The 9,010-nt window shown below is 42.5% G+C and overlaps 1 long non-coding RNA gene across 8 annotated transcripts in view; it reads left to right on the top strand.

Moving 5' to 3' along the window:
* The first annotated feature begins 1,680 nt into the window (after positions 1–1,680).
* LOC102977973 (uncharacterized) overlaps positions 1,681–9,010 on the top strand; it is a 29,905-nt gene continuing 22,575 nt past the window's right edge. For 4 of the 8 annotated variants that reach the window (XR_008617126.1, XR_008617120.1, XR_008617123.1 and 1 more), the window contains exons 1-3: positions 1,682–3,378; positions 3,760–5,153; positions 5,501–5,711. This is a non-coding gene — a long non-coding RNA (uncharacterized lncRNA). Of the gene's footprint in view, positions 3,379–3,759; positions 5,154–5,500; positions 5,712–6,321; positions 6,705–9,010 lie in introns of all 8 variants that reach the window. The other 4 variants (XR_008617121.1, XR_002890625.3, XR_008617124.1 and 1 more) reach the window with 4 other exon arrangements.

Raw genomic sequence — 9,010 nt, 5'->3', positions numbered from 1 at the left:
TGAAGACTTGCTCTTGTGCAGGGGTGCCCTCTAGTGGAGAACTAACAAATTAAAAACAAAATAAGTTTAAAAAATATTTTTTACTCTACGGATTGCTAACTGTGTCAACAAGTGAGTATTCTAGCCTTTCCCCATTATTTTTTTTATATAGAGGTATAACTTTAACTAGCAGATTACATAAACCTTAAGTGTTGAACTCAATGCATTGTTACACATGTATGCACCTCTGTAGTAACCATCTAGATCAAGATAAAGAACATTTTCAGCACCTCAAAAATCTGCCTCATGTGCCTTTTCATTTAGTGCAAAGACTAACTATTATTCTGAACTCTATCACCACAGATTGCTCTTGCCTGTTCTTGAACTTCACATAGAAATAAATGGATTCATACTATTTTGTATCTTACTTATTTTCACTCAACATTGTATCTGTGAGGTTCATCTATATTGTTGAGTTTGTTCTTTTTATAGATGTGTTTTATGACTATACCCTATATATATTTAAATCCATTTGTATTAGTTTTCTGATGCTGCTATAATAAATCACCACAAATTTAGTGGTTTAAAACAACACAAATTTATTATCTTACAGATCTGTAGGTTAAAAGTCCAATAAAGATATCAGTGGGCTAAAATCAAGGTCTAGGCAGAGCTGCATTCCTTTCTGGAGGCTCTAGGGCAGGGTCTGTTTCCTCGCCTTTTCCAGCTTCTGGAGGCTGCCTGTATTCCTTGGTTCGTGGCTACTTCCTCCATCTTCAAAGCCAACAACTTTTCATCTTTCTGACCATTCTTCAGTATTTATACCTCCTTCTCTGAATAGAGTCAGAAAAGGTTCTCTGATGGGCTTCCCTGGTGGTGCAGTGGTTAAAAATCTGCCTTCCAATGCAGGGGAGGCGGGTTCAAGCCCTGGTCCGTGAAGATCCCGCATGCTGCAGAGCAACCAAGCCTGTGCGCCACCACTACTGAGCCTGTGCTCTAGAGCACGCTAGCCACAACTACTGAGCCCACGTGCCACAACTACTGAAGCCTGCGTGCCTAGGGCCCGTGCTCCGCAACAAGAGAAGCCACCTTAGTGAGAAGGCCGTGCACCACAACGAAGAGTAGCCCCCGCTCACTGCAACTAGAGAAAGCCCGCGCGCAGCAACAGACCCAACGCAGCCAACAATAAATAAATAAAATAGATTTAAAAAAAAAAAGAAAAAGAAAAGGTTCTCTGATTTTAAGGACCCATGTAATTTAGATTGGGCCCGCATAAATAATCCAGCATAATCTTCCCACCTTGAGGTCCTTAATTTAATCACATCTGCAAAATCCCCTGTTATGTAAAGTATTCACATTCTGGGGATTAGGACTTTGACATCCTTCGGGGGCCATTATTCTGTTTACCATACCATTCAACTGTTGATAGACATTTGGGTTGTTTCCAGTTTTGAGCTATTATATTATATGCTATTATATTATAAATATGCTTTTCCCTAGCACTTTAAAGATGTGATTCCATCATAATATGAGGCCTATAATTTCTGTTGAAAAGTCAGCCATAATTTTTATTATTACTCCTTTGAAAATTATATGTTTCTACCAGTCTGACTGCTTTTTTTTTTTTTTGTGGTACGCGGGCCTCTCACTGTTGTATAAATATGCTTTTCCCTAGCACTTTAAAGATGTGATTCCATCATAATATGAGGCCTATAATTTCTGTTGAAAAGTCAGCCATAATTTTTATTATTACTCCTTTGAAAATTATATATTTCTACCAGTCTGACTGCTTTTTTTTTTTTTTTTTGTGGTACGCGGGCCTCTCACTGTTGTGGCCTCTCCCGTTGCGGAGTACAGGCTCCGGACGCGCAGGCTCAGCGGCCATGGCTCACGGGCCCAGCCGCTCCGCGGCATGTGGGATCTTCCCGGACCGGGGCACGAACCCCTGTGCCCTGCATCAGCAGACGGACTCGCAAACACTGTGCCACCAGGGAAGCCCACTCTGACTGCTTTTGAGATTATACATATGCTTTGATTTTCTGTAATTTCACTATTATTTGCTTAGATGAGGACTTCTTTATATGAATCATGTTTGAAGTTTGTTGAAATTTTTGAACCTCTGTGTCTTTCACCATATTTTGAAAATTCTTGGTCATTATTTCTTCAAGGATTGCTCTGTCTCATTCTCCCTTCTCCTTGTGGACTCTAGTTACATGCATATTGACTTCTCAAGCATGATGCATTTGACTTGTTCACTCTGCCCCCGACCCTGGCATTTTTCCTCTGTGTGCATAGGTTTGTATATCTTCTTTTGACCTTTCTTCACTTATCCTGTCTTCTGCCATTCCCAGTCTGCTATTAGATCAATCCAGTAAGCTTCTAACTCCAGATGCTACATTCTTTAGTTCTAGGATATCCACTTGATTTTTTATTGATTCCAGTTCTTTGTTGAAATTCTCCTCCTTTTCATCTGATTTATCCTCCTTTTCTCTGTTTTCTTTAACATATTTATTAAAGTTATATTAAGTACTAGTCTGTAAACTCCAGCATCTAGAGCATCTCTTGGATTGCTTTTTCTCTCATAACAAAAACAAAAATGGTACTTAGGTGAGGTTAAGGATATGCCAACTAACCTTATTATGGTAAATATTTCACATCATATACATTATAAATCATCACATTGTACACCTTAAACTTACACAATTATATGTCAATTATATCTCAATAAAGCTGGGAAAATCATCTTAATAAAAATCACCTTAATAACAGCTTAAGAGCTTATATCAATGAAGCTACAAAGCTTTGTAATCAGGTGTACAATGAAAGTTGAGTAGAGGGGCATGTTTTTTCTCTGGAAGGGAAGAATGAATATTATAAACAAGTCAGTTCTTCCCAAACCAAATTGTACTTTCTGTGCAACTCCAATCAAAATTGTACTGAGCATGTTGGTATTTCAAAATTATTTGACTTAATATGGAAATCTAATTATGTGAATCTAGTTTTAATATTTTTAAAGAGAATAATGGGATAATAACAGTAACCCCCACTAGATATTTTTGAAGGGATGGAGCTTTTATAAAAACCAAATTTGCGTTGTGTTTGCACAGCTCTTCCCAGAGTCTGATGCTCTGAGGTTCTACTTCACCCTCTTCTTGTGCTGAGACACCAGTCAAGACCCTGGTCCTCGGTCCATATCTGGGTGGCTGCTGGATGAGAGGTGAGGAGATAGAAGTAACCCTGAGTCTCCCTCACTTGCAGATAAGCCAGCTTTTCTGCTTGTCTCCACACAGCGCCCCAGATTCCCTGCTGCAGTTCTGGAAACTCCCAACCTTTCTGCCTGATTAGTTTTCCACCTGGACCTGCCCCAGCGTATACCTCAGAGCCCATGCAGGTGCCACGGTGGGTATGATGTTCCTAAATGTTTATGCTAAATGCTGCCTGGGTGACTCTCCAGATACAATGAAGCACACCCAGGAGACTCTGTGTCGCTACTTCCAGATACCCAGTACCCGACCATCTTTCCTAGAAAGTCAAAATATGCGCAGATATTCTGGTTGTGTGTCCACTGCTTACTCTCCCCTTCATCCCTAACTTACAGAATCTCTACACTGATGTCCATAGTGTCCAGTTACAAAAACCTACACTTCTCCACCTCTCTTGTTCCTACAGGCAGTCAATGGGATTCAAGGGCTTGTTGGGCTTTAGAAAAGCTCAGTAAAGGGGTATTGACCTAGGAAGACCTTTACTCACACTTTTCCCTTCTTCCCACCTAAAATGCAGACTTGCTGCTCAGAATACCATCAGCCACCTGAGATCAGAGTGCCTTGCAGGAAACAGCAGCACTAACGATGAAATCAGATAGAAAGGCATCCTTTCTGATGACTCCTTGGAGCCACATAGCAGCCATGGGACACCTACCTCTGACTTCACTGTATACGAGTGAAGACAGTCTGCTTTCTATTCTACATTGCTATAATTTTGAGTTTCTGCTGTAGTGGTAGAACAATTTCTAACACACATGCACCCATACCAAACACACGGTAAGATGCAACTAAAAAAAAATAGATTGGGAAATCTCGTGTGTATAGAAGGCTAGTTGTTCCCTGTGGAAGGGGTATGAGGATCCCAGAGTACAGACCCCTGGAGAAAGGAAGGGCTCAGTGAGCTGCTCTTACTTAAGACAGAAGTCTCTGAAAGCAGATTCCGGGCTCCACCTTCTACTAAGCCTCCCCTACCACCGAATACCTAGGTCCCCTGCTTGGTGAGCTAATTCTTTTTTTACTGTTTTTTTGGGGGGTTGGTTAGAGGGTTGTTTTGCTTTGTTTGCTGACATGTAAACACTAAGGACAAGGGGAAACCTCTTGCCAGCTCCAGAAACCTCGAAGCTATAAAAACAAAGACATAATTTATTACATAAAGACTAAAAATGTTTCTATAACCAAAGATATTATAAAGTCAATAAAATCTGATACATTAAATATTTTAATAAAGACAGATCAAGGTTAATATAGCAAGTTCTGTAAAGTTTAAAAGAAAAATTTTAAATAATATAATAAATTTTGTAGAAATGGCCAATAAACACGTTTTTAAAAGATCAAAATTACTACTGGCCAGGGACTGGAAAATGAATAGGGAGACTGGCAGAAACAGAGAAGAGCATAAACAAAAGAAAGTGACTCAGGGCAGAGGGTGATTTAGAACAGGGGCGAGGACAGCAGCTCAGGGCAGTCAGACAAAGGCTATCGTTTCTGGTCAGCAGCTGTGAGGTGAAGAAGGGACCAGACCTCTTAAGTAGAGCCCCACCCTGGTCAGAACCTCTCTGCCGAGTCTACCATCCTCACATAGACGGCCTACCTGACTCTGAAGAGCCTTAGTCCTTCCCCCAGGTGCCCTGCGGCCCTCGCCTTCCCCTGGGACCCCCTGGACCCCTGACCATCCTGGAGCAAGTGCTTCTCAGCCCTGATGTCCCTGGAGACTGAGCTGAGAGGACACATACTGAAGGACGGGAGCCCCATTCCTCCCTAGAGCTGCCCACCTGTTTTTCTTATTTTCTCAGTTTCACATTAGTGTTTTTTCTGATAAGTATCCCCACACTCATCACTCCTCCAGGCGACAGGACCGGATCCTGAGGCAGCAGATCAAACACTGGGGAGAGGGACCGTGTATCGGATGCAGTGAGTGGAAAGGCTGAATCCGAACCAGACTCCCCTCCTTGGAAGGGAGCTCAGTGACCACGACTGTATTTGGTGGGGGAGGGGAGGGTCTCCATACCCACTTCAAGCATTTTATCCACCTGTGTGTTCTAACAGGAGGGAAGTTCTGTGGGATGGAGATCTGTCCCTCTTCCTAGACAGGCAACACGCCACAAAGCAGTGCTTCCTAGCCCTTCTCAGCCTGCGGAACACACAGAATACAGGGACCTGTGTACAGCCTACTGTGGGAAGACGAAGCTGCTGGGGCCGGAGGGGACCCTCCTGGAGGGAATCAGTCCTCAGAGCAGCTTTTCCTTCTAATCACTCAGGTCCTGTCCCTGCATCATGAACAGCAGGCTTGTGAGGCCCTGAACTCTGGGGGATGTTGGAGATGACGAAGAAGAGGAGAAGGACCAAGAGGTTTTGCAGGGGGGAAATCAGAGCTTCATTCCAACGCGGAGAAGAGAGGGAAGGAGACTAATATCCAGGCTGAGCCTCTGGGCTGCCCGACCAAACACAGGATTCTCCCCAGGAAGCTCTGTGAGTCTCTGGGGTCCCTGTCAGCCCGTGTCCTGGGAGACGAGAGGGAGGAGGGGGGCATCTGGCCGTAGCAGGTTCTCGGTCATTCCGTTCCCCAGCAGCTGCTCTAGGGTCAGGTCAGCAGCCAGAGCCCCCGAGGGCTCAGCTCACAGCAGTCGGGGCTCTGGTGCTGGCGCCGGTGGAGGAGAAGGGCCTGCGGTGGTCCAGGCAGCAGCCCCCGCCCCAGAGCTGGGGCCACAGCAGGAAGAGACTGGAGGGGGACATGGGGCTGGGCACTGGGGTGGGCACTTTGGGGGACACTTAGGTGGCCATTTTGGGGGTGGGGCACTTAGGGGACCCTTGGGAGGGAGCTGGCACTGCTGCTGGTTTTGCTGGCAGGACATTTTGGCAGGAGTTCAGTCAACCTAAAAGATGAGGAAATTCTTTAAATATTCATAATTGTATCTCTTTTAAAATCAATATCGTATAACTAGTAAGAAACTGCTGTATAAAAAAATAAAATTCAAAATTTCAAAAAAAACCCCAAATACATCAATATCTATATGGAAGAGGAATGATGTTTAGATCACAGTTACAACAGTGACTTGAAACAACTGCATCTTTCCTCCAGATGAAAATACATGGATTAAAAAATCAACAGGCTGAGCTTATTCTCCTTCCAGAGGGGAGCTAGGATTGCTCCATCCTCACAAGCCAACACCAAGATTCACAACCTCCTGGTGTGCACATTCCCTCAGTACAAGCCTGCGCTCCCAGCTAGCCGTCCAGGACCACTAGGAGTGCTCTGGGATGGGTTTAACCACCAGCGCAGCAGAAAGAAAAGGGCCTGGTTTGAAGCATTATCCATTTCTACGGCGTAAATATTCCCAACTTGGCTATTGTCCAGCTGTGAGTGACTCTCCTGAGGACTCCTCCCACCTACCCTCTCAGGAAAAAAGTCAGGACTTCTGTCCTATTGGCCCTGTAGAAAGAACCCCGACCTCAGCCTCAGAGGTAAGCTGTCAGGTCAGTAATTGACACTTGCTCTAAATGCTGATGAAGCTTCAAGGTGTGAATCCTCCCTGAGGACTTTAGGCATTTTTTTTCTCCACCCACTTGACATTTCAATCCAATCCCAGGGAGAACAATGTCATCCAGCACCTTGGTGACCTTACAGCACCCCTCCCATGGTGAGCCTCAGAGAGGCTATTGAACACAGAACAGGTTCATATAGATATACAGATGTAGATACACATACATACATGTACACATAATAGCAGAAAATAATATAATAACTAATGATTGTTGACCTCTTATTTTGTTCTAGGTGTTGTTCTAAGTGCTTTACACATATTACCCCATTTGATCCTCATAATAATCCTGTGATGTAGGTACTACTTATATTCCCACTACACTAAAGAGAAAACTGAGGTTCCTAGGATTAAACAAATTGCCCAAGTTCACACAACTGGGAATAAAGTTTAGACAGTTTGACCCAAAAATAAAATCAGAACTCATTCTCAATCATTTCAATACAATATCAACAGGTTTCTCAATCTGAAGTGATAATAAATTTACACATAGATTAGATACACTAGCATATACATACTTCATCTGTAATGGCATTATAAGAGAAGGTGTAGTCCACCAAGTTCTTTTTAGATGTGAACATCATACATAGTCCCAGAATGTCAGTTTTTCTGTATGGCCCCAAATGTCAACTGTTTTGTTTGGTGGGGTTTCCAGATCATTGATAACTATGCTTTTTAAATTACTTCCTCATCAGGTCCCTGACAACCTTATTGTCTGCTTAACCTCTTTTCTATGTAATACCTGTGCACTTGCTTCTCATCAAGTCAAAGATGGAACTGATCATTTTTCATGACCCAAACAGTACTAAGTATAGGCTATCATGGAATAAAACTATCTTAATCAGATACCATCACTATACACACACGATAGCTTATGACCACTTATATTCAGTTTTGGTATCTTTTTAATCACTGGAATCAGAAGATGTTTTAGATGAATATGTAAGCATTAAGGAAATACTTAATTTCCTTAATGCAAACACTGCATATCTGAGCCTTGGAATACCTTTGACCAGGGCACTATTCTCAGAGATTCTGGGCTGAGCAAATCAGATAAAGATCAAGCAGATCTCATGAGAGTACAAGAGATAGGGATATGCTTGGATGAATTAAAAGAGCAAAGCATCTCCAAAGGGAAAAATTCAAGGATTTTTGTGGACTGCCCCCACTAGTAAGGTCAAGAGTCAGAGTCCGTTATCTCACTCCCACACACACTCAACAAGTATTTACTGGCCACGAGGCCAACTCTGGACACCAACATGCCTTAAATAAATACAGTCTCTACCCACCTTGACTGTATTCCAGTGGAGATACAGAAGTTTGACAAGTGAAAGGAAACACAGAATTAGTAATTATAGGCCTTCAGGTGGGTGGGGTCATTCCATTGGAGGTCTTCCAATGGTGCTGGAGACCCTCACTGAGACCAAACCCCATTCCTAGGCCTTCCCTGAATGACAATGCAGCGGTCCAGCAAGGATGGGTACAAGATTGCTTTCTAGCTCATTCCACCTCATCCATCAGAGGGCTGTATAAGCTAGTGGAGCAGGGTCACACAACCCTGAGGTTGTGGAGAGGGCAGGACAATGAAGATCCATACAGGCATCCTCTCCTGATCCGTGCACACCTGACAAGGGGCTTCTGTTCTAATGTGTGGATGTCAAAGAGCTTAATTCACTTAGCCTATTCTGTGCATAGGAAGGATCTAAGAATCCGAAAGGGTGGCTCTATGTTTCCTTCATCTGAACTCAAGTAAGCCAGAGCTTTCCTTTGCAAAAATCCTTTCAGTTAATACCTAACTTAGCAGCAAAGACTGAGCACAAACTTGTAGCTAATATGATATTTTATTGAAAATGCATTTATGAAATAATATCCAAATTCATGTCTTTTTTACATAAAAGGACATTTTCTGTCAATGTCATTTAAAAAATCATTATAGGGACATTTAAAACATATTTTTGTAATAAGATTCTCCCTGATACACCGTTATATCCTCAATTTATTTGTTTCAGTAATATGTCCACATTTTAGGTTTATTAAAACAAAGCATACATGTACTTTTTTTTTTGGTCCAAATTATTTTTATTTATTTATTTTTTTAAAAAAACATCTTTATTGGAGTATAATTGCTTTACAATGGTGTGTTAGTTTCTGCTTTACAACAAAGTGAATCAGTTATACATATACATATGTTCCCATATCTCTTCCCTCTTGCGTCTCCCTCCCTCCCAC

This window comes from Physeter macrocephalus, chromosome 4 (assembly GCF_002837175.3).
Source record: "Physeter macrocephalus isolate SW-GA chromosome 4, ASM283717v5, whole genome shotgun sequence".
Lineage (NCBI taxonomy): Eukaryota > Metazoa > Chordata > Mammalia > Artiodactyla > Physeteridae > Physeter > Physeter macrocephalus.
The sequence above is the reverse complement of the archived record's forward strand: the minus strand, read 5'-3'. Positions and strand labels throughout refer to the sequence as shown.